At 39.6% G+C, this 25600-nt stretch overlaps 1 protein-coding gene and 1 long non-coding RNA gene across 4 annotated transcripts in view; one reads left to right on the top strand and one right to left on the bottom strand.

Moving 5' to 3' along the window:
• EFNA5 (ephrin A5) overlaps positions 1 to 25600 on the top strand; it is a 283207-nt gene that overhangs the window by 237536 nt on the left and 20071 nt on the right. The window lies entirely within an intron of this gene.
• LOC120240775 overlaps positions 1 to 25600 on the bottom strand; it is a 35180-nt gene that overhangs the window by 4198 nt on the left and 5382 nt on the right. The window contains exons 2-5 of one of the 3 annotated variants that reach the window (XR_005530720.1): positions 10348 to 10495; positions 9400 to 9488; positions 8105 to 8277; positions 4871 to 5133 (exon numbers count right to left, since the gene is read on the bottom strand). This is a non-coding gene — a long non-coding RNA (uncharacterized LOC120240775). Of the gene's footprint in view, positions 1 to 4870; positions 8278 to 9399; positions 9489 to 10347; positions 10496 to 25600 lie in introns of those variants that run through there. The other 2 variants (XR_005530719.1, XR_005530718.1) reach the window with 2 other exon arrangements.

The following is a 25600-nucleotide window of genomic DNA, read 5'->3' as shown; positions in this document are numbered from 1 at the left end:
TCTAAAATACCCTACTGATGGAAAAGGAACTTACTGCCATTTCCCAAATTTACATATTTATTTCTGAGATTAAAACACAACAACAAAAACGAAAACTGAATTGAGAGCCCTGAGGTAGGAAACATACCAGCTAACTAGTTGATTGCGTGATTATTAGAAATTATAGAATCCATTGAGGTTCATAAGCAAGATGTTATTATTCAAATATACCCATAGTGCTTATGACTGGTTTTTCCTCATTTGTGGTTAAATTCAATATTTCACTAAAAATCATTATGTGTCTTCTATAACATTCATTTAACGGAGTCATTTAACTGTCAAGGGCTCCTGTCAAAGTAATTGTTCCAAAATGCTTCAAAATATCAAGAGCTTTTTGCTGTTCAGCTGAGTTTAACCTGAATTACTTTTTTTAATGAAAGGTAAAATAGCACAAAATTAGCAGCAAAGAGATGTTCATTTGTAAGAAGCACACTGGCCTCGTAGTCAGTTAAATTGAATTTTCAACCATGTTTTAGAACCATAAGAGCATCTCTTTTTAGTAGTGAAAGTGTTTCCTCTCTTCCTTTCACTGCTGAGAGCAGGAGCGGCAGAGCTAACGTGGATGTCGCACAGATGTTTAATCTACTGTGGTCATAATTAAACTAAAGGACTCTTAGGGGAGAATTGGCCCTCAGTTGAATTTTCCTCACTCCTAATATGCATGGAATGAACAAGATGATTGGGAAGTGGCTCTTTTCACACTTATTACCTTACAAGAAGCTCTCTGTTGGTGATCTCGGGAGCAAGCCTACCTGGCCACCTGGTCACTTTTCTAAAATGTTCGTCACTGGCCCAGGGGTATATGTCAGATCCTCCAGGGCTTAAAATCTCTAACAACTTTTCCAAAAGGAAAAAGAAAGCTGTACCATTTGGCAGTCCTTCTTTAGGGTGCTAGGGGAAAGATGGAGGATAGTGGTGAGAACCAAAACTCAGATACACACTTGGCCTTGGGGGAACAGAAGACAGGAGTTTGTATTTCATATCAGGATATCCAGTCCTCACTTACTCAAAGAAGACACAATTCAGAGCATCATTTACAAGTTCTGCTTTATCCTTAGTAACATTTCTTTCCTTCTAAATTCCTTTGAGTTACACCGGATTAAGAAACTAGAGTAGTTGGAAGTATGTGAAATTTGCTGTTTACTTAGAAATAAAATGTCCTTCACTGTCCTAAATCCTTTATGTGTCCCAAGAGCAACTCTATGCTAAGTCCTCCTGTCTTTGGAAACAGGCAGTATATGAACTTGTTACAGTGGCTGATACTAAGGCAGGCTGAGCCCCTTCTGGAATATGACAAATATTTTTTAATCTACAGGAGTTATTTTGGTAAGAGATTGGCATCCTAAAGTAATTATGGAAAGTCGGTGGTCTTTCTCTCAGTGATAGATTTGCAGAACTGCCAGTCAGTAGATTATGGCAATAGTCATTTATATAGACTTCCTAAGGCAAAGAGTTATTTTAGAAACTTCAGAAGTATTCATTTTAAAAATGATTCTCATAAATATTAACCTAATGAGAACAAGTTTGAAAGAAGTTTTGCTGCTGTTATTTTTAAATCAGAAGAAGCCAAGGGAAATAAGTTAATAAGGCACTTTAAGTTATTTTTCTAAGTCGGTAAGACGCTAACTTTGAAAGTCCTCTTTTGTACAGTAAGGAACACTGAGTCCTGGGCCCTTTCCTTGACCTAACTAACTGTATGATTTTGCCTAAATCATTTAATCTCTCTGGATTTCTAATTCCATGGTTGCGAAATAATGTAGCCGCACTAGATGACTTGTAAACATTGCTTGGAGCCCTAATATCCTGATCTTACGATATTTTATCTAAGGGTCTGTACATCAGTGTAAGAAATAACATTTATAAAATGTTTCGGCCCAGTGCCTTACTTAGTAGGTGTTCAATAAATGCCAGTTAAAGGAGTATCTTTAGGGGAAATGCAGGGTGGAGACACGTATTAGCATTATTGAACGTTCGGCCCCTACCAACCTATCCAAGTCCCCATCAGCTGCGGTTGCGACGCACGCAGCAGGCTCCTGCTTTTCCCACTGCGGTCGCTGCTGTTCCGAGCCCTCCAGCAAGAGGAAATGCTCAGTCTCCAACCTGGACCAACAGGTCCTCCGTGGCAGGCACCCTTCTCTTCCACCACCCTTGCCTCTGTGACTTCTTGTCCTCTCACTGTGCCTAACTGTCTCCACTCCAGCACCCCCCACCCCGGCTGCCCCCTCTCCCCACCTCCTTCCTGTCTAGTGGCCTCCCCCAAGCTCCACAGGAGGGCCTTGGCACTTTATCTTCTCTTTGCCTGGGGTGCTCATTGCTCCAGCATCCACGTCCCTTGCTCTCGCTCACTTTCTTTAGGTCTGCACTAAAAGAGAAAAGTCTTTATCAGAGAGGCATTCCGATCTCCCTGTATAAAGAGAACATCTCCATCATTCTCAACCTGCTTTATTTTCCCTCAAGCACTCCTCGCGTCTGACATTGTGTACTTTTGGTTGTTTGTTCATGGCTATACCTGCTCTATGCCCTGTATTACACTGTTGGGCGCATAGTAGATGTTCAATAAGTAAAGGTCACCACTGTTTACGGAGCACTTACTCTATTCCAAGCACCGTTCTAAACCCCTGGAATTCTCTAAAACAGCACAGTAAGGTACAGTTCTCCTTTCCCATTTTGTAGGCAAAAAAACAGGCACGGAGAGATTAGGTGACTTGAGAAAGGTTCACACAGATAAGAAGTGGCTGATCTGAGAGGAAATTCCGTGAATAGATAAGTAAAAGGAAGTAAAGAGATAAAGTCGTAGGTCTCATACGATTAAAAAGCAAAAACAGACTTTACTTTGTATTTTGTTTTTAAGGTTAAAACCAGTGTGAGCCCTCCTGTTGAGAGAATTTTACTTTGTAAACTCTGCTGGAAATCACAACTCGATGGTAGGAAGATGGATTCTTAAACACATGTGTGCATTTTCCGTTCTCCAAAGAATACTCGTCCATCTCCAAATGATATGTCAGCTGTATCTTCCCAGATGGGTGACCCTTTTAATACGATAACTTTTCGGACCCAGCATTTGGGCCAAAGAAATTCTCCTTAAATCCAGTGAATATTCAGCCTCTAGACTGAATCATGATTGCACGCTTAATTTAGGAATGAGTGAGTTGTGTTCTTTTCTAAGGTTTTTTTTTTTTTTTTTTAATTTATTTTGAAAGAGCTCGAGAGAGAATGAGTAGGGGAGGGGCAGAGAGAGGGTAAGAGAGCGAGAATCCCAAGCAGGCTCCACACCATCAGCGTGGAGCCTGACTCAGGGCTTGATCTCAGGAGCCGTGAGATCGTGGTCTGAGCCAAAACCAGGAGTCAGACACTTAACCGACTGAGCCACCCAGGGGCCCCAGGAACAAGAGAGTCTTAACGTGAGACCTACTGTGAAGAAGGCAAATGTCATTTTCTGAAAATGATACAAAAAGGCAAAGAAATATACTAGCATTTGCCACATCTAAGGTCTAGTTGTCTTCAAAAGAAGATACTCCGAGTAAAAGATGACTTATAGTTAGAGCACCGAGACAGAATCCAGGAGTTTCTAAGAGGTTATTGGGGAACACACTCGTCCTAAACTCACTGGCGAGTAAGCTTGTAGGCGCATGTTGTTTTAGTCATCAGCCTTCATACTGATAGGGTTATAGAAGTGCCGAGCTAACAGAGGCCATTTCTTTGAAGTTAGAATCCTGAAAACATCAATGAAAAGAACAATCAGGGAGCTGAAGACTCTGGCTCCAGTCTTTTTAGTGGACATATTTTTCAAAATTAAAAAGAAAATCATGAGGACAGTCTAAGTTACTATGGGCATCATTCTTAAACCCACAGTTTATAACTCCTTGAAAGCATGTGGTAAACTGTTAATTCTCTGCTTTATGCGCTTTAATTAAAAGTTTACAGTCTTAAGCTATGAAGCACTTTATATGTGCACTACACAATTTTGAAAACTGACAAAATAACCTGAATTCTGAAGAGATGTCTTAAAGGAATGATGAAGATCAGCTTCAGAAATCATTTGAGTGTACAGTACAGTTATTGACTGTCCTTTTAAAAGAGAAAAGAATATTCAGTAAATCCAGAGAATATTAAAGTAAGTGCTTTACTTGCCAACCGGGTATGTTCCGAAAGCTCAAAAGGTCATTTGAAGGTTGAGTTGTTTGGAACTTAGAGTAATAGTGTCTCATAGAAATGTTGCTAAAATCAGGCAAACTCTCCATAGCGTGGAGAATCTGCATAACCATCATACTGATTTAAAACTGAATGTTTTAAATAAGAAATAGTAGAAAATAGTATCTAGAATGGTGTTCAGTAAATATTTGTTGAATGAATAAATGCCATAATAGTGAACCAAGAACAAAACAATTAATTTTTTTCTTACATGCTAATGTATGAGAAGAACAGATAAATTGGAAGCCCTAGGTTTTACTGAAGCCACTGCAACAAATCCCTTGTTGGTTGGTTGGTTGGTTTCTTTTTCTTTCTTTTTTCTTTTGGGGGAGGGGGGAGACAGAGACAGAGTGTGAGTGGGGTAAGGGCAGACAGAGAGGGAGACACAGAATCCAGAGGAGGCTCTAGGCTCTTAGCTGTCAGCACAGAGCCCAATGTGGGTCTTGAACCCACAAACTGCGAGATCATGACCCAAGCTGAAGTTGGAAGCTTAACAGACTGAGCCACCCGGGAGCTCCAACTTTTTTTTTAAGTTTGTTTATTTTTAGAGAGACAGAGCATGAGCCGAGGAGAACAGGGAGAGAGAATCCCGAGCAGGCTCTGTGCCATCAGTGTGCAGTGTGGGACTTGAACTCACAAAACTTTGAGATCATAACCTGAGCTGATACCAAGAGTCAGACGCTTAACCAACTGAGCCACCAGGCACTCCTCCCTGATTTTTGAATAATGTTTTTTGATCATATGATGAGGATACACTACATCAAAGGGGGAGAGTAGAGCATGGTTTTAAAAGAAAAAGGCACAGACTCTCATTTATAGAGGGTAGATGCAGCCTTGCCCTCAAATCCTCCTGTACTCCTAGTAGCCATGTATCTGTGGATAACGAAGCCTCACTTTCTTCATCTGTAAAAAGGGTATATAATAATAATTTATTATCACAACCTTTCTTATTCCCAAGGTTCAAATAAATATTTTCACAGGATCAGTTGACCACCAAAAAAATGACTTCCACAATCCACGTCCAAAAAACTGTTTGCCCTTTGGAAAGTTACCATACCTTGAACAGCCCTCATTTATACTGGAGTAAAAAATTTCACAAATGCCTTGTAAAGATTCACATTTTGAGTCTTTGCCCTATATTCTGAAGGAACGTTATGCTTGGATTACATATGCCTAAGGAAGTCTTCATTCCCCTTTGGATGTCCAGTCTTTCAGCAGTTTACTTTAGTAATGGACATTAGGAATTATTTCAGGCCTGTCAGTTCACACCAATCTGCCTTTTTTCTGAGTTGTTCTTATTGAAATACAAGAGTATCAAAACGATACATTTATCAAAGCAGGAGGTAATCTTTTTCATCTTTCTTAGTCTTTTACTCTTGCAGGGGAGGTGACCTGTAAGCACTGTGTTCTTTTTTAAAATGAACAACTCAGTATTTGCTTCAGTGTATGTGTGCGCGCGCGCGTGCGCGTTTTGCTTTTATTATTGAAAAATGCTTTTGATTACTAGAACCATATTTTAGCATTACATACTCTAGCATATACTTCAGCTGAGATCCAAGGGGTTTATAACTGGAATTTCCAGAAGGACTGTGGTCGAATACTAGTTCACCTCCTATAATTTTTAAAATATGTAAACCCAGAACATAGTATTGAGCAAGACGTATTTATATTAATAGAGAAAGGAGTTGAGGGGCAGTGTTAGGAAGTTGACACATTTTAATGTTTGCTAACATGGGAAGGCATGAATATGGCACAAACATCAAATGGCAATTGCTCAGGTACAGAGTATATCGTAGTCACTAAGACCTATTTAGTTTAGTTCTTTGTTGTTGTTGTTTAGTTTTGCTTTTTTCTGAATATCCAGTGAGTGGAACAGTTGCTCTGCACTCAGACACTGGAAGTTCGCCTGGATCACATCAGATTTGTGCGTGAAAACAGTTGTTCTATTTCCTTTGTGTACTTCAGGGGTCTCTTGTGAACCTGCAAGAATGCACCTTTTTTATTTAAAGAATGAGTTTAGAGAATTGTGTCTGTTTCAAGTTGTCCCTAGCCATCTTTTTGGAAAGCATGAATGGATTTCAAGGGCTCTTAAATGAAGGTTAAATAAAGAACATAAAAGAGGATATTTAGAGACTTCAGGATATTTTTCTATGTTAATTGTGAGTTTCTCTTACGGAAACGGCAGTTTGTTGCCAGGTGCCCTGTTAACCTTCCGGAACAGGAATGCTTGACACCAGCTTAGGCCTGGGCAGAGCGTGGAGGCTTGACCCATGTTTCACATAGTCTGAGTAGACCCGAAGGTGGAGGGGGCAACTAATAGGAACACAGGATATTTTAAAACAATTCAATATTTTTAAAAAGTTGGCAGTATTATTTGGTCAGGTGGGGAGGATTTTTAAAAGAAATGCATCCCCCCAGTACATGACTTGCCTAAGAGATGAGGCGCTGTTAGAAAGAATCAGAGGAATTAATGCCAGGTCTGTGAAAACGGAAGCTGGAACTCACATCCCTGCTTAATAGGTTTTGACTTTGGGAGCCGCCTTAAAGTTCGCAAAGGGCGCTCAAAAGCTGTTGAATAATTGGGACTTGATGGAAATTCACGGTATAAGCCATACAAAACTAAAGACTCATAAGTACTCTTTGCGTTGTTTGAAGTTTTCAAAGGCTGTGACACTCAGATAAGAAGTTCAAAAACAATAATTTTTATTTGTGCTCCTTTCAAGAATTTAAAATGCTATTACGAGACTGCGGGAACATAGAGAGTTCTGACCTCCTGAGGGGGAGGAGGGAATTATGCCGCCTTTTGCTTCGTGTTACCACACTGAGACTAAATGCCGAAATGGAACAAATGAAAGGATTGGTTTTTTTCTGGTTTTTTGTATGTTTTTTTATCCCTAAATGTCAAAAGTGGCCACATCTCCCCGAGAAATAACGCACCTGATTAATTGTGTAATTTCACAGGGAAGCAGTAATTCTCAGCCTTATAAACATGTAATGTACTAATCTGGTTGCAGAGTTAACTGAAAACAGTTTAATGAGCTGCTGTATCGCGTGTGTGTGCAGCGTTACATAGAGCAGATGCCAGGAGAAATGGAAATAACACGCCAGTGACACTTGGAATAACAGTGTTTATACTTCATTGACTTTGGGCTGTCAGCATGCTATTCTCTGTGTTTCCCTTAGTAACTTATTAAGGCAACTGAACTCCAGTGTGATGATGTCTAAGTGTCCTTTGTTGTAAATTACACAAGCATGCACACACCAAATGCACTTAGTCAATCTTCGGGGGGAAAAAATAATACTTTCTCATACAGATGACCACAATGTTATCCATGAGACATGTACATGGAGCGAAAGGTGAACCTCTGAACACTGTGCATGCTGGAAAAGCCAGACTTTGGCCTTTCATCAGAAGAAATACTGTTTCTACAGATTTTCCCACTCATCTATTCTTGCTCTATTTTAACAGAATGGTCGTGTAACTCTTGGTTTGAAAGTTGTCATACAGCCTCACAGCAGGCTTATATTATCTACAGAGTTCTTTATGAGGAAATATAAATCACCACAAATGAGACTTTTCACAGCCAGAGATATGTAGAAATTTGTGTCAGTGCTTTGCTGGCTTGCTAAAAAATATCTCTAGGCTCCAAAGTGCTCTCACAGCTCATCCGCCCCCCCCCCCCGCTCCCTACCCTTTTGGGAAGCAATTCTCAAAACTTGAGATTTATGGTTCAGAGAGCTGATAGTGGCTATAAAGTTTTCTATTTTCTCTTTTCTTTAATATTAATGCAGGGAACGAGGCATTATCATTCATTATTTTAGTTCATGAGTATCCTGTGGGCTTGAAATATGGTTTCTTGGGGATATGGCTTACCTCTGTTTAATAGGGGAAATGTGTGGACTTCGGCAACAGGCTTCCTTTACCATCAGATATTTTTAGGCAGTTGGTAGAAAATTCACATTAGGAACATAACTTTGATATATGTGCCATATCCAGGTTTGGTTTTAACATTTAAAGCTTTACAAAATATTAATTCACCCTCAGTCCTAGAAGTGAAATACCACAAATTGGAGAATAGTCAGCCAGTGTATTATTGTTAGAAACTGAAATGATGCTATCTTCTCATTGTACTATGTTCACAGATGTACAATATTTCCAGCTAGTTTGACCTACAGTAAAGTTAGGTAAGTATAGTTAGGACTCCCTTTTCTCCACCAGATCTTTAAAACCAAGTCTTGTCTCTGAGAATATACATTGTCTTTAATTTAAACTTGCCCAGTTTTTATTAGCTCCAATATCCAGTTTCTAATGTGAATTTGCTTTTTCTAATTTTTTTTTTTTTTTGCAAAAATTTTTTCAGGTTAATTTTCTCCCTAAGTACATTATCACAGGCTCTGACTCAACCTGAATGGATGAAGTGTGCCTGTTTGTTTGGCTTTAACGGTTTCAGTGGGCCCTCAACTTTGAATTTAGAACTTCTTGCTTTATTTTAGACCTAAGTTTTAAGGAACAAATCTGAACAAGGGGCCTAAAATTAAGCCAAAAATATATTGAATAGGCGGTTTATTTTTAACTTTGAATAGATCGCCTGAAGGTCTTTCTTGTGTATTGGGCAGATGAATCTCTTTCGAGACCATATAATGAATTCTGCAGTGATTTAAATGAAGTTTAGTTCAGAGCAATTATTATTGTGCTTAACCAACTGAGCCACCCAGGCGCTCCTCAGAGCAATTATGATTGTGAAAGCAGCCTTTTGCTAAAGGCTCACTCATACCTTGACTGATAGGTAGGAGCTCCGATAATCACAATTACAGTGAGGTAGCGTTTATTGCAGGCTTGCTACGTGCCAGGCACTGGACTTGTCTTCCCTTGTTGCATCCTCATCTGCAAGGTGGGTACTGTTATTATCCCCATTGTACAGATGAGGAAACCGGCTGAGCGAAGTTAAGTAACTTGCCTGAGATCCCGTCGTTAGTAAGGGAGTCAGGATTCAGACCCCCTTAGTCTCCCAAGTCTCAGCTCTTTATTCACTTAATTCATAATAAATATTTTAAAAGAAGTTCAAATCACACCGATCTCAAGCATCCCTAGCAAGTCTGTACATGAGTCCTACCGACACCCTGGAATTGAAGGCAAAGCCAGTTCTAAAAATGGCTCATGCGACTTACCGAGGGATGTTTCGTGTCGGTGTACCGCTGAGCTTCACATGCTAGGGGTCATCTGTGTTTTCAAAACAACGTAGAGCACTGTCTAGTGGCTTGTGGGGTCAGAACAGGAAGACAGAATAAAATGTGTCATTCACTCCCCCTACTTCAGTTGTGATGAAAAACACAATGATTAGCGAGACTGTTGAAAGTGTATGTCTCTTTGGTACCCTGAGTCATTTTTCAGAGGCTTAAATGTGATTAACACAATCAATAGCACAGCGTAGGCCTTGGTGGATATATTGCAAAGCCTTGTGACCAACTGTCTCAGCATCTCAGCTTGTTAATATAACATGTTGGGGACTGCTTTCGCCTTGTGTGTAAGCAGCACAGCAGCAGCAAATTATTGTGTTCATTATTATTACTAGTTGCAGTGGCCGTTGTTATTTTAAAATCCACCAGTTTTTCACAAATTTGGAGTTTTATAACACATTTTTGCAAATTCAAGGAAAAGGAGGAGAGATTCTACGAGGAGAAGGGCTGCCTGGAGAATTAATAACATCTTTAGAACAAAGTTCAGGAATTGCAGCCCCCGGGTGCAGCTCCAGGATTTCACACAGCAAGGGCGTGGCACCTGTTCATGGGGGCACTTGCCAGGGACGGGGAGACCACCCAGCAGCACACCAGAGAACAAACTTCACACCACTCCGGTGGACTTCCACTCTCACCTGCCTCTCCTCTCCCGATAAGGAAATCAGAACAGCCAGACTCCCAGAATCAATGAAAAGACAGGGCTGACTAGAATGGAAAGTATTTGAAAAATAACACTGGACAGATTGGGCCAGATTAGGGAGGGCCATTAATTCTGTTCTGACGAATTTAGAACTTACCTAGAAGGCAATAGGGAGTAGTATGTTTTTGAAGGGGAAATTGATTTGGGCCTTATCATACAAATACATTGAAATGATTTACCTTAGGGGCCCGATGCTGGCTGGTTATCATAGCTGGCAGGTAGAAACCACTTATCCATCCCCACACAGTCATAGATCTTGTCTCATCTGGACTTTATCCCAACTGTGTGTTAGGCGCTGGTACCGTTCTCATTTTACTGGTGAGGAAACTGAAGCACAGAGAGGTCAAATTACTTGCCGGAAACCACACTGCTCATGAGTGGTGGAGCCCAGAGCTGAGTTGAGCCAAAAGACATTCTGACTCAACCGTTCATGCTTTTAGCTCTTTTCCGTATATGGCAAGTGATGTTCGGAAGCTCATTCCATAAAAAGTACTGGCACTTGAGGAGAATTTATTCTGATCTCAAAGATAGTAATACCCTCTACTTGAATTTCTGTTTTTTCTATATTGTTTTCTGTGTCCATTCAGCTCTGCTATAGGTGCAGATTTCTAATTTTTTTTCCTTTTTTTTGCATTGACTTTTATGCGGTTTTTATTAAGGAGAATTGCTACACCAATAACATTTCCTGGGTTGTTAATTTAATCAAATAACAGAATTTCTGACCTTTTGATAGGATGTGTTTACCATTTTAGAGGATTTATTGCAGCTGTTTTTCGAAATGTTTATATTTTAAAACACTATGTAAAATCATTCATTAAACTCCACATGGGCTCTTGGTACATGTACATCATTAAATTTGTGGCCACAGAAAAATCTACAGTGGCTATAGAAGGATACACCTCAGTATTCTTATTTTCTCATTAGTTAACCCATCAATACTTACTGAACTGAGTGTAGCCATCTGGCCGATGTTGCAGACACCCTAATGTGACGATAGAAAGTATTCGATGTAATCTTGCTCCTCCAAGAGCTCATAGTTGAATGTGAGAAAAAACATAGTCATGAAAATGACAGCAAAAAGAGAAACAAAGTAAATTACAAGATTGACACTGTCCATAAAAAAGAGAGAGGACAGCTTCAGGCGGACGCCCTTGTGACACGCTGACTTGAGGGGCAAGGTGAAATTCAGGTTTCAGGGTTTAAGATACTATCCTCACGTTAGTGACGGGGGCGGGGTGGGGGGCGGCTAAAAGTGCAACTTCTTGGAGTCCACTTCCGGAAAGCGTGATTCATTAAATTTTAGGAGATTGCTATCAGAATTTTCATTTTTAACAAGCTCCCCAGCAGTTTCTCCTGCAGGTGATATTCATTCCACACTTTGGGAACATTGGCTTAAAGTGTGGGAGGAGGTGGGTCTGAATTCAAGACAAGGAAGAAGCAGGGACTGGAAGATGTGAGTAAATGGAACCACAGCATTGGTGTGGAGAAAAGACAGTCTTTGTTCCGTGAGGGTGTGTACAGCGCAGGGAGCTCTGCTGAGAGAGACCAAGCTCGTGTAACGTAAAAGACCCAGATAGACTGAGATTATGGGAGGCAGCTCATTCACGTTGGTCATAACAAATACTTCCTTCTGCTACACTAAACAAACCGTCTCGTTTGCTTCATCCATAAATAAGATTCTATTTTACCCTGCTGATGCAAACAAGAACCAGGTGACTCTTCGGAGTTTTTGTATTTCTCATACAATTTTTTAAAGTTTCTGTATACAATTTTCACTATAAAATGAATTCCTTTTACAAAGTGGTTAATAGTGTAAGTGGGGTAAGAATTCGAAAGCCACATGCAAACAGAGAAGAAACAGGCATGATGTCAAGCAATAAGAAATACTCATTTTGGACCAACAGTTCAGAAGAAAAATGTGTGCTTGGGGAGAAAAGAAAGAATAGCAAGTAGTTCCTGTAATATTCTAATTACATAACACGGGCTTTTGGAAGGTGCACTGAAGAAGTGGGGGCCGCCTATTGTCCGTGACCTTTCGTGCTTGTCAGTTTATGTTTTCTTCTCGCTGGTATTTAGTTAGAGTCTGATGAAAAAAGGAGTATATCTAAATGGAGCCGTGATTCGGTTATGATTAAAGGTCAACAGCGATGTATATTTATTCACTATTTACTACTTACAAAATGGGTTAGACAGCAGTTATGATTTTAATCATATAATACGTCCTGATTCCTAGAAAATAAGACCATTATTTGATAGGTTCCTTTTAAATATTAGAAGTATAGGAAAGTAGATGAGACAAGAATGAGGAGAACTGAGTCTTAACTCCATTACTTACCAGGTGTATTAATTTGGGCAAGGGGCTTCAACCCATACCTCACGTTTCCCATTTACAAATGAGTTAGAGGGCTAGTTTAATAAGTGGTATTCTTAATATTGATATTTGAAAGGCAATTAGTTACTTTCCTAGTTTCTGTCAAAATTAATGGTAGCTCCCATGACAAATTTTTATGGGTACTTTGAATTATACATTTGCATGTGTCAGAAATAGTTCCTATCATCAACTAGTTTGAAATACACTAGTGGTCAGAAATAGCTTACTGTCATTTACTCACAAGGGCATTTTTCTCAGTCTCTTCACAGAATCAAATACGATCAAAATATATTGTCAGTTCACTGTGGTTTATTTAGAGTGTTCTCCAGTGGTGAAGATGCAGAAATACCAGTCTGTCACTTAGAGAACCGTTCTGGGGGCCACATCCTAGACCGCAGCGGTCAGCTGATTTCATACAAAATATTTTCCAGGGCGAACTGGAAAATTGCATTTTTGCCTTTGGCAGGTTTTCTCCACCTGTTTTTTCGCCCCATGGAGTCTCATACCTGAGAAACATGGGAAAATGTTCCTTTCCTAAATTGGAAAACTCAGCTGTAGTCTAAATGAAATGGGATAAATTATCTTTTTCACAATTATCCATTAAAGGGAGAATTAGAATTAATATTAATCACAGATGTTTCATCAAGTTTTATTATCAACCAGATTGACTGCCAAAGTGCTTTCTGGAAGACATTTTCTCTCCCTCCCCCACCTGCTACTGAGAACAAACTGTTATTATGGGTCTTTAGATAAAGATTAATGGTTTTGGCAGTTCATTTGAGGAAATCTGTATTTTACTGTACACTCCACTTCAGTTCAAGGCATTTCTGAAAAGCGAGGCTTGTCATTTCCCTGATAAAATTACACAATGAAGCCACAAGAAAGTAGGATTCTTTCTATCATGAGACACTAGTTAATCAATACACAGCCCAAGACTGATCTCACCAAACCCATATATGTATATTTAATCGTGGCACCTTGTTTATAAATGAAATAAGCAAAATGCCCATTTAATCCAGTGGTTTTAGCAGTTGTATTTTTACCCATCACACTTAAGTTACTTGAATATTACTCACAGCTTCTATGTCCTCTTTTTCTGGGATAATTCATTACCGTCAGTGTGACCCTTATCCTAATTATGAATATTTGGTAATGCTTCCTCCATGTGCAAAGTGTTCTCAAGAACACTTGAAGAACCTATGTTCATTAAGGTTCTCAACCTGTAAACGGTATTTATCCGTTTCTACCTAAATTAAGCAAAACCGGAGGAACTTTCTCCCTAGTAAAGAGATTGATATGTTTAACTGAAGGCCTCAGGATGAACAGTAACCATGGCAGTGCCGCGGATCCAGAACCTAGACACAAGTGGACAATTAGAATGACCTCATCAGGACACAGCCCTTCTACTTTCTCAGCTCTAACACGTCTCCTTTCCTTGTGTCACTGTTCTTGAGACTCCAGTTCCTGGGAGAAGCAATTCGGTTGGCCTAGATAGCTATCCTTTGAAAAGAATAAGCAGCACCTGGATTGACAAGCCCACCAAGACTGCATGAAATCAGGAAAGAGGAGCTCTTGAAGGTTTCCTTGGTGGTGGTTTGGTTTTGAGCCTCAGGAAGATAGGCTTTGATGCCTAATAGGCAAAAGCAGCCACTGGCCGAAACAAGGGTGTATTTCATTGTTGAACAGTAGTGGAGAATTCGTGGAATTGTTCAAAACAAATGGAAAATCTATGTAGCAAATGCTTTAAGTGCAACCAGGGCAGAGCATCAATATAACATTCATACTTATAGTTTGTTGTAGAGTAATATTTTATCTCTGTCTAGTTCTTTTGCATGCTTTACCATGTTCCAACAAATTAAAGAAAGTGACTCATATTTTTCAGTTAGGAGTTCTCTCACATTCCTTTGCTTTTCTTTATTTTAATAGAAAAAGCAAAAACTCCAAATAACAGAAGATACCCTCTGTGCTGATTCACAGCTTCCTTTCACTGATATCAGGAGGATTTAAGAAATGTGGAGTAGAATGGGTAAAATCCCATTCCGGCCCTGTCCAACTCTAGTCAGATCTGGGATCAGTCAGGTAACTGAGTCTGCCTTCAGAATGATGGAGTTGATCTAGGCTGACCGTCTCAAGGAACAAGAAATTTAACATGTTCTAATATCTGATATCAAGTTTACGTTTGGGAAATTCTGAGTTGAAGTCAATTCTTCTCCCCTTCTTGAGAAGGGAAAGCAAGACTTCTTGGGGCCATAAATGCAATGCCATGTATTGCAACTCTCCAAAGAGAGAGAGAGATGATATCTTTTGCTCACCAAACTTATTAGACATAGGAACCTCTTTTTCGCTAGAGCATCTGGCGGGACCTGGCTTCCATGGAAGGAGGTTAGGTCATTTATAAAATCCCATTCAGCTTTAAAATACACTAAGCATATGCTTCTCCTAGTCATGAAAAATGTGAAATCCATTTTAATACCATTCATCATCCAGCCCTTTCTTTGTACTTAGTGTATCAGACTTTCTGTATAGTTGAACCCACAGTCTTGCATCTAATGCTCCTTTGAGGTGAGCAATAAATACAGATTAGTTGTCTCTTCCTTCAAGGATTCATGTGTTTGTGGTGAAATCCGCCACCTTAATTCCTATGAAGGCTGTTTGAAGTTTTTGAAATAACTTCTGTCACTTTTCTGAAGTCTTATTTTAAATGTAGATCCCAAACATGAAGACAACACTTGCTCAGATCTGATAAAGAAGTAGACACAGGTTCACTTCGCAGCTTAGGGGGTTTTGTTTTTCCTGAGATACACCTGTGCTCGTAGTCGCCTTTTCTCTTCTTCATTGATCGTATTCAACTCAATCCCACTGTAAGGTACCATTTCACTAGCTGTCTTCAAGAGCTAGTTACTCCATCCAAATAATTTACTCGTAAACCTAGTCTCGGATCTGTCTCCAGTCCCTTGATGAAAATTAAGTAATACCCTGAAAATGACTAAGCCGGGGGCTAGAGGAAGGAAAGCACTCCCTCACGTGCCTTCGACGTTGGTCCTGAGCATGTTAGTCCTGGTTTTGTAACGCGTCATTAGGCAGCGTTGCACTTCCCAGTACTACGTCGTAATCTTTCCATCGGGTATCTTCCCGTTCTACAAAAGGTGTCATGCCACCTGCATGGCTGCTCCCCTACACTGTCCCTGTGCAACCTCTGCTCCCCGCAGGCCTGTGTCAAAAGTGCCTCTGGTGCTTTGAATCAGTAACTTCTGTTTGCCGGGCCCAAAGCGTAACCAAAGCCTTGAAACCTTCGGAAGCTACTCTAGGATGTAGCTATGTAGGGGCTTCCTGCACCGAGAAACTCCAAACAAAAAGGGAGACACAGCCCCTATCGCCATACGTGTAGTACTGAAACTGAGTATGGCATAGGTACTCAATCAGTGCTTTTTAGTGGCCTCATGTCTGGTACTCCCTTTAGATTAGCAAGTGTATCCAGACTGCCAGAAGGCCCTAATTGAATCTGCCCCCTCCAGGCTCTTAACGTCTTTGTGCCGAAGTTTCATGTAGAAGTTAGCACATCGGACTAGTTCCTTTAGTTCAGAATTGATGGAAACACCCCATCCCATTCAGAGCCTCCAGCCCGTCTGTCAAACTGCTTGCTGCTTCCTTCAGAATGAGGACGGCAGTTTCAAATTTTGTATCTTACTCTCGAAAATGTAAGCTCCTGAGGGCAGGGACTGTGTATCTCCCTTCTTACTGTAAAAGTGGCACAAGGAGGGGCAGGGGGGAACAGGTAAGGATGGAACCATCTACCTCTGCGAGAACCCAGGGGATTCCAGCGGAGACCACCAAGGCTTTGACAGGGAGGATTCCTGCTTTCTGGCATTTTCCATCTATGCATTTTGAAAGAAAATGACAAGGCCGACAATGCTAAGTATTTTTAAATCCTGCTTTCCATTCTGGAGAAAGTTTTCAACTGATGGGGTAGAAAGAAATAATTGGTGTTGATTTTATCCCCTTGAGGAAATCTGAACAGGCCTGTATCGTTTTAAACAAGCATGACATACAAAAATTAGGATTTTACAAAAGATAAATTGCAGAGTGATCATTCCATTTACAGAAGTGGAATTCTTTTCAGTAGCCCCAGAGCATTTTTAAATGATCTGACTTCTAAAAATCTGGTTTATGTAGACTTTTCAGAATCAAATTGGTCGCAAGGGGCAAAAGTAGTCGGAAATTTTGAAAAGATAGCCGTAGCCGAGTGGGAAGAACATTTCTTTGGGAGTGCAATGAACCTTTCAGTGCCTGAGAATTGAGGTGAAACTTTATAAACCTTTTCCTTGGGAATATGGCGGTGAGGAGTGGGGGTGTTGGGGGTATGTGTGTGTCATATTGCTGAGGGCAGATTGTGACAGTATCTCTGGCCTTGACTGGAGATGTACATGTAAAAATACAGTATTATACTGTGCAGAGAACAGGGGCTGGTAGATACTTATGAGAAATAACAGTTCTACAACTTCATTAGTTTTTCAAATTAGTATCACAGACAGCTCCCACTTTTCACCACTGTGCTTTCTGGAAATAGAATCATAAAGCAGAGAGTTGTAAAGTGCCTCCCGTTTTCCTCCAGGAGTAATATCTTAATTGAGACTGTATCTCTGAACATATATTTGAGAAAAAATAAATCATAACTATGACCGACCCGATGTCAGAGGCAAAGATGCAGTGGCCATAACCTTCCACGGTTATTTAAAATAGTAAAATTATACTCTTTTCTACAAAAGGAACATAAATGTATTATACACATTGATTTTACATGCTCTCTAAAGAATATGTTCAGCAAATAAAAAGTTCAACCAAACTATTTCATAAATTTTAGCAGAACTAGCTATACTATAAATTCATTAAATTTTTAATGCCTAATAATTTGGTTCTTTATATTTAAGAGGAGCTTTGGGGATGATTTCTTTGCCCTAGTTCTGTCCAAGGTAGTCCGAGTGAACACTTTTCCTTGTGATACATGTTGCTGGGCCACACCACCTTGTTCACCATCCTTTTCCCAAGTAGGGTAAACTTTGGTTCGGTTACCTGGCGCTTCTGAGATGCTAAAGTTGAGGTCTCTAAACCTGATAAATGAGGAGACTGAACCAGATTGTCCGCCGGGTTCACAACCATGAGTTTTGTGATTCAGTGATTTAAGCTTGCAGGCTGCTGCAAGGATGCGAGAGTGCTTGGTGTTTAGCTATTGGCAGATGATGATGAGGCTTGTCTCCAGGTCCGAGGTACCCGCTTCTGCGTTTTTCAGGCTAGTCAGGGCTGCTGCTCAGCATTACTCCAAATAAAGGCCACCAACAAAACCCTCCTTCTTGGACTTAATAAAATAAAGGCCCTCCTTCTTGGACTTAATGCTTGGCTGATATTTTGCTGTCATCTGCCTTTACCCTTCATAAGAATGCCTTGAAAACCACTGGGTTATTAGTAGAAGTCTTTTCAAAGGTACTTTAAAATCATTTTGCTTTATACAAATATGTTTTAGTGCATCTTAATTGAATGTGGGGGGAAAAACCACTCTTATCTTGAAAAAATAAGCCACTTATTCACATTTATAGCAGACTTAAGGACCCACTTACATTGCAGGAAACTCACATGCCTACTCAGTTACTGGCTTTTATATTTTACTTTTTCTCCTCCACCCTTGTGATTTTGTAGGCATTTATAGTAGATCAGTAAGCAAACAAGCATTTTCTGGGGTGACCTTGTCTTTCATTTATCCTTTCGTTCCTTCATTCAACAGATATTATTGAGTGCCATAGTGCCGGACAGATAGTATTTTAGATTCTGTGTGTGCAGTAGAGAAAAAATAGGCAAAAAAAAAAAAAAAAAAAAAAAAGCCTTGCTTTAATACACCCCACACTCTGCTGGGGAGCGAGGGAGTGCCGAGGGCGATAAACAGGGAAGTAAAGAAGCATGAAGTATGTCAGGTAGTTGGTAAATGCTACGATGAAAAAAATAAAACAGGAGAATGGAGACTATACAAGTGAAGAAATTGCTATTTTATATATAAGAATATATAAGTATATTTAAATATACTTACAGGATTATCCATCTATATAATTATAATATAGGGTAAGGTGTCTTTATTTAATAGAGAAGTAGGTACAAGTAGAATGAGGTAGGTCAGGAAAAGTCTTTCTAATAGTTAACACTCGAGGAGAGGCCTAAAAGAAGTGAGGAAACCAGCCACGGGTCTATCTGGCCAAAGGACTCTCCAGGTAGAGGAAACAGAAAAACAGCAAGGGCCGGAGGAGAGTTGTGCGCCTGCGTGGTTGGAGAGCTCCGTTAACTCTCCGCGTGTGTGACGGACTGGAAGGCGGGGTCCCGGTTGACCACAGTATAGATCCAGGATTTTCGTCAGAGCGAGATGGGAGCTGTTGGAGGCTTTTAAGCAGAGGCGTGACACGATCGGACTTAGGTTCTACCAGGATCACACTGGACCCCTGTCCACATGTCCAGAGTGGAGCAGGATCCTTTATTTCTCTGGCTGGATGGGATCCTCTTGATTTGGTCCACTGAAGGGAAGAGTTTTTGAAAACTAGATGGTACAGGAAATGTTACATACGCTGTTGAGTACACATTCATGGATCAAGTACCTTAGTTGCAAGAGACAAAAAAAAAATAGAAAGATACAAAGTCTTTCTTGGTGGACCTTATTAATGAACTCCTATCCTTATTGTATTTAAGGTAAAAATTAAGGAATCTGCTGAATCTGTTATTTTTCTGAGGCATCAGGAAGGCCATTGACTCTGTCTATATGTAAATTGGCAGGTGGCTTTGGGCTCATGAAGCCCCTCCTCCAGACGGAGCCCTCTCACTTGGGTCTTGGATAAGAGGAGTTACTGCTTTATATGTTAATGTTGGTTCTTGTGCCACGATGTTTTCAGCATGTTCTCCAGGCCAAGACCAAGGCACCACAGGGGTGGGAGCAGGCAAGAGCTGCCTGAATCCCCAGGCGTGCCCTGGGGCAGAGACAGCAGTGCCAGGCTGAGAAATCTCTCCTTGCACAGGGGAGTGTGTACTAAGAACGCGGCCAGTTTTCCCAGTTTTCTTTTTGGAACATTAGGTTACTGTGTTTTGTTTCGTATTTTCTCCTACAGCGGTGCATCTGGGTACTTAGAAGCACATCAGTTGCAGTAATATAATATTAAAAGGCTTTTTCTTGACACGCACCTGATTAGGAACTATGTGTAGGGCATGTCTCTGCAGGCAGAACCTCTACTTGGTTTTCGTACTAAAACCTCTTGCAAATGCTTGAGATGACACAGTCAGGTTCTACCAAGTTTTAACCTTCTCCCAGACTTTTTTGGAAGGACTTTTAAGAGCTTCTGGGAAATTACGCAACAAATATTTGAAATCGGGCAGTGGTGAAGAAAAGTATGATTTATACTATAAACTGAGGTTGTTGTATAGTTTTGGCATCGGAAAGACCTGGATTTGAATATCCGTTCTGCCATACACTAGCTATGTATGGTCCTCGGCTAACTACTGATCCCAGTAAGGCTCAGTTTCCTCGTCTCTAAACTGAAGATAATAATACCTGCCTTGCAGAACTGTTCTGTGGATTACATTTAATAAACCTGGCACAGTGCCTGGTGTGTAGAAATAGTAGATAAATGGTAGCTATTATAATAATATTAGTAGTATGCATCCTGAAATGAAGCTCCCTCCCACCAAGCTCCATATCAATTAAGAAATAATTTCATGTTTCTAATTTGAATTTGGTCAAGTCAAATAGAGAAAAAGAAACATTATGGAGAAATAATATTCTAGAGTAATTGGTGCCAAAAGAATCCTAAAATAAAAATATAGGTCTTGTTATTAATCCCTTACAACAATCATTTGTAACCGTTCTGCAACAGATTTATTGACTACGGCATTCATTTAGAAATGCTAAACTAATGAGGACTTGGCCATTACTTGTGATAATGGTCTATCATTCTGAGCCTGAACCATGTGTACTTATTTGGCCTCTTTTCAAAATAATAAATTATTTCAAACTCATTTCTTTTCTGGAAAATGTCCTTACAATTTAGGTCATGCTTTGGATTATGTGAGTGGTGTTCCTATAATCCATCATGCAAAATAAACTATGATTCTGGACTATTTTAAGATTGAGAAACTTCAAACATTTTTTTTTCCAGAAATGGCATAAAGGGGTAACAGAGGCTCCTCAAGCCTCTAATTTATCTTTTTCTGCCTGTGCTTGATTGTTATTCCATATTAAGGTTATTTTCCTTTTAAAGTAGCTTTGCACAAAGAGAATATACTGCTAAATACTATTGCAAGGGAATGTTTACAGATGCAAATGACTTCTATTTAAGGAGCTCTGATTAAAACTTGAAAGAATGTGGCACTAGAAAGCATGTGAATAACCTTTGAAAAATCTCACAATAGAACTGAATATGGGATATTTATAATCTAGGATTACAGCTATAAGGGTATGTGTGAATATGCATGTTCAATATGCGGCAAAGGACCTCAAACTGAAACTTGTTAATTTTACAAGTTTTCTTAATTTAGATAAATTAACTGTTTCATTAATGGGAAACTGTAATGCAGAATGAACTAGAAGGCCGGTGCAGAACACTAGAAGGAACTAGTATTACATTTGCCTGCAACAAGTTTGCCAGATGGTTTCCAGAATTCCATCGTTCTGATAAAGACAAGATATCTTTTTGATAAGTTCTTCACTGGGCCATTTCAATCTTCTGTAGTTGCTTTGAGGCTTGAAGTGTTTTTCATTATTTCATTTTTTTTTTTTTTTTATTGCTCACAGAGCAGGCTGCTAATAAAATCAGAAAGAAAAAAAAAGCTGTGATCATTGGCAGACCTATTTTTTCAATCTATCTATCTTTAAATCTGTCCTTTGGTTTTTTTTTTGTCGTAAAGAGCGACCTTCTGGGGTCATCCAAGAGATCAGTCCAAGTCGTGTGTCTCATTTTAGTGGAAAGCATGTCTTTCACCCTTGGGTGTACTAGGCGGTCCGGCTCCTGCCCTGCGTCTGGGTTCGGGAGAACGGACGGTCTGGCTCAGGCCCTGGATGCACAGAACTAATGAACATGTCATGCGCATCTCGAGTTTTCCAGTCTCTGGCGCAGCTGTGGCACTTTCCCCCCCTGCTGCGAGGCACAGCACGCTGGCCATTTGTTGGCAAGTTCATATTTCACACTGCAGGGAATTGAAATGATTGAACAGACAGAAGAAGAGTTTTATTTGCAGTAGCCTACGTATCCCCAGACTCTGATTTGGCATAAAACATCTGCTTCATGATCTGCTTCAAGGCCAGTTCCTTTCCTCCAACAAAGGTTACGACTTCAGGCAAGCTGTGCTTCCACCGGCAGGAGGAAATGTGCCCGAAGACTTGATTGAGTCAGAATCAAAGCATCCTGCCACAGAATTTCTTTTTTCAATTATCTTCGAAGAGGCAGCCAGACTTTAAATGTATCCGTATAATAAATGTAATGAAATAAGGCAGACACTCCTTTCCCCGTGTTGCTGTCGAGGGGAGGTGCACACCCAGTCCTGCTTTCTCACCCAGAAGCCTGTGAGGCTCACCTACCTATCCGTTCACACACACATCTTGGCCAGAACGTATTGTAGGTATGGCCTTGGGATGTGTTTCAGCCTGTCGGCATGAGAAATAGGCACACACACTGGATTTACCTGCAGTGTTCACATCTTTCTGATTATAAAAGCAAATGGGCATGATAGTGAATGTAATTATTACTATTTTTCATAGGAAGGAAGCATCATATAGCCTTTGTTTTGTGGCATGGCCCTAATTACTAATTATATTTACCCACATGATTTTGTTGTGCATGGTCATATTTTTTGTTCAAGACAGTCCTCGCTAGCCCTACAGACATATATACAAAATTAAATCCTGGCATTTTATTATGCTAGGGCAATTAGATGCCATCCTCGTAATGAGAAACATGACATCTTCATCGCTCTCCTTTATATTTTCATGTTGTTTTAAAGCAGACGTTTACCAGAACTGAATACAGCCTTTCTCCTACACACACACACACACACACACACACACTAATTGAATATCTGCATATCTCCAAGGAGTCCTGTGGGTGAAACCATGTATTCATCTTCTTTAGTTCTTAGGCCACTTTGGTTTAAGAGTAAGAACTGTTGCTTTTATGAAGTGCCTTTTTCTATAAAGTCAAAACCTCACAGCAGTGCACAGAAAGCCAATGGTATAAAGGAGCTAAGTAGAGTCTTTAATAGAGAGAGCTGGGTTGTAAGTGTTTTTGTTCCTACGGAGCAGATAGATTTGGCTCCATCTGTTCCATATTCATAACAAAGGAGCGCACTTACAGGAGGGCCAACTTCCCCGGAGCCGCCTGGTAATGATCTTTTCACCAGAATGAAAGCATCTGAACCCAGTGGCTTGGCCCCACGAAAAGCAGCTAGCAGGATTGCCCGTCAGAACCCCGATTTTCTCATAACTCAGGTAGACATAAATTTTCCCAATATATGGAATGAAAAAAAAAATCAACTGATTTCTTACCTCCCTGCAGCACAGTGTTGTTAGGAAGCTCAAAATGTATGAATATAACCTTCCCCCTTCCACAACCACAAAAGATTAGTAATTAGATCCTAAGAGGGAAGTTTGCACTTGAAGTATCTAAAGATAACGCAGGGGAAGAGGCTATTCTTCAAACTTTTAAGTTGTTTCTATTCAGATTTTCTAATCTTTTTAAAACTGGGGTTAATGAATAGAAATATGAGTTATACCAAATAAGGAAAAACCCCTGTTGAGTTTTGTAATTAGCAAACTTCAAAGTCAATTTCAACTGAGACCTCTTAGATTAAAAAGATAAGTTGACCCAAGAGTACATACTTTCTCTTCAACTAAGCAGAAGAAAAATAGAATGAATTTTTTTTGCCCAAAATGCTAAGCTATACAAAAAATCTTCCTATTTATATGACATGTAGAGTCAGCATCAAAATGTAAATGTTTCCTTAAAACTTAAATAGCACACTGGTATTAATATCATAGCTAGTGGATAGAACGCTTGTATTTATATGCTGGCTTCACAGATTTCTTAAGAAATAGAAACATATTTTGAAGTATGGTAATCCTTTTCTCCATTCTGTGTACTTTTCAAATACTAGAAGCTCCTAAAAAATACATCATTGATTTATTTAATATACTTCATGTTAAAGTTATAATTGTGATTTAGTAAACCTTGTATTGTGCATCTTGGTACCATGTGCACATTATCTCCTTGCTAAACTAGGGTTTCTAGCAAACAGTAAACAAATCTCTCAAAAAGTTTGCTGTGGCAATAAAACACACAAGGTTTTCATCTAACCATGAAGTTGCTCTGTATTTTAGCAAGAGGGAATATATAAGTAATATTCACAGAGTGGAAAACCTAGCCAATCAGTTTGTGAAGTTCTCCGGTTTCTAGAACTCCTTGGTTCCGTTGGTTTTTTTTTTTTTTTTTTTTTGGTAATATATGGACCTGAGTATTTCTGGCTTATCTGGTTTTTAATTCATTCACTTACTCATTCCTTGAAAAATACTTCCTGTGTGCCTACTGTGTACCAAGCACTGTATTAGGTTTTGGGAAACACGGTGATGTATTAAAACATGGTTACTGCATCTGGAGCTTACAGTTTAATTGGGAAATAGACAATAAACCAAGAAACAAACAAATCTCTAACTGCCAAGTACACGAGGACCTATAAAAGGAGCTGGATGCAGTGACAGAGAAAAATAGGGAGAGAATATGGCTTTCAGTCAGGCGGGTGGTCATGGAAAGCCTCTTTAGGAAGGGAGCATTTGCGCCATGGCCTGAAATCAAGTGTCACGTATATTTTTGGTGCACCGAGGATAATTTTTATGTCCACAGAAAAGTCTATTTAAAGGGTTAGTTTGGATTTCAAATTTGATATTTGACTTAGTAAAATAACACATTTTTAAAATGTTTAAATTTTCAAATTTAGCCTATTCACATTCACTTACACATCTTATTCTATATATAAGACTAGTAAATGTAAATATTTGGCTCCATTTACAAATTCGGTTAATCAGACTTCTTTAACCAATAAAAATAAGTAAAAAGAGAATATATTTCATCTTTAGTGAAGTACAATTAACACACGATATAATATTAGTTGCCAGCATAGAGTACATTGAGTTAACAATTCTATACATTACAGTGCTCACCGCGAGAAGTCTTTCCTTTTTAAATACTTAAATTGTTGGACTGTGAAACCTTCCCAAGTATTTAAGTAATTCTTATAATAATTGAAACCGAAAAATCTGTTTTAATTCTGGTAAATGTTTTAAAACTGTATGTAACCTAGGATGTCATTCGTCAAAAAAAAAAAAATGTCAAAATCAGTTATTCCATTACATTTTTTAAATTGGAATGACATGTCTGACCAGTTACTCTGAATGGCCAAAGTTGTCATATACTTTGAAAACCTTAAGATTCCACATTCTCAGGTGCTTTTTTTAAATTTTTTTAACACAAAAAAATACGAGCTCTGTGATTTTGATTTTCTTAAAAATGCCTGTGCTTAGTTTTTAAACTCAGCCATATCCCCTAACAGAATTTTGAGATTACACTCTCAGGTAGCGTTTGAGGTACCTTAACTTGCCAGACCTTCTTACTGACTAGAGGATGTCAGCCAGGATGGCTTCACTCTTCACCTCTGATTATGAGGCCCCAGTGTCACTTTTCTGTCCTTAAGGAAGCTTGAGGTCACTGGATCCTCACATCACCTTGCCTGTGTTCTCCTATTTACTGGTTGGGGCCTGCAGCCCCACACAGACTGATCATTTCATGAGATTCTGCACATCTTTGGCTCCTAAAGATGCCCAAATTCCTTTCATTTCCATCTTATCACTTGGACCACACACTTGCAGACATGAAAAATAATCCCTCCTTGAATTCTGTGTATCTCCCCAGGTTTTGACTGTTAGGTCATAGTTTCCAAGATCATTCCATAAGAAGGCAGCAGAGAGGCGGGAGGAGGAGCCTTCCAGGGAAGGG

This window comes from Hyaena hyaena, unplaced genomic scaffold, assembly GCF_003009895.1.
Source record: "Hyaena hyaena isolate Hyena2069 unplaced genomic scaffold, ASM300989v1 scaffold_264, whole genome shotgun sequence".
In the NCBI taxonomy this organism is placed as follows: domain Eukaryota; kingdom Metazoa; phylum Chordata; class Mammalia; order Carnivora; family Hyaenidae; genus Hyaena; species Hyaena hyaena.
Note: the sequence above shows the minus strand (reverse complement) of the source record. Positions and strands in the feature narration are given on the sequence as shown.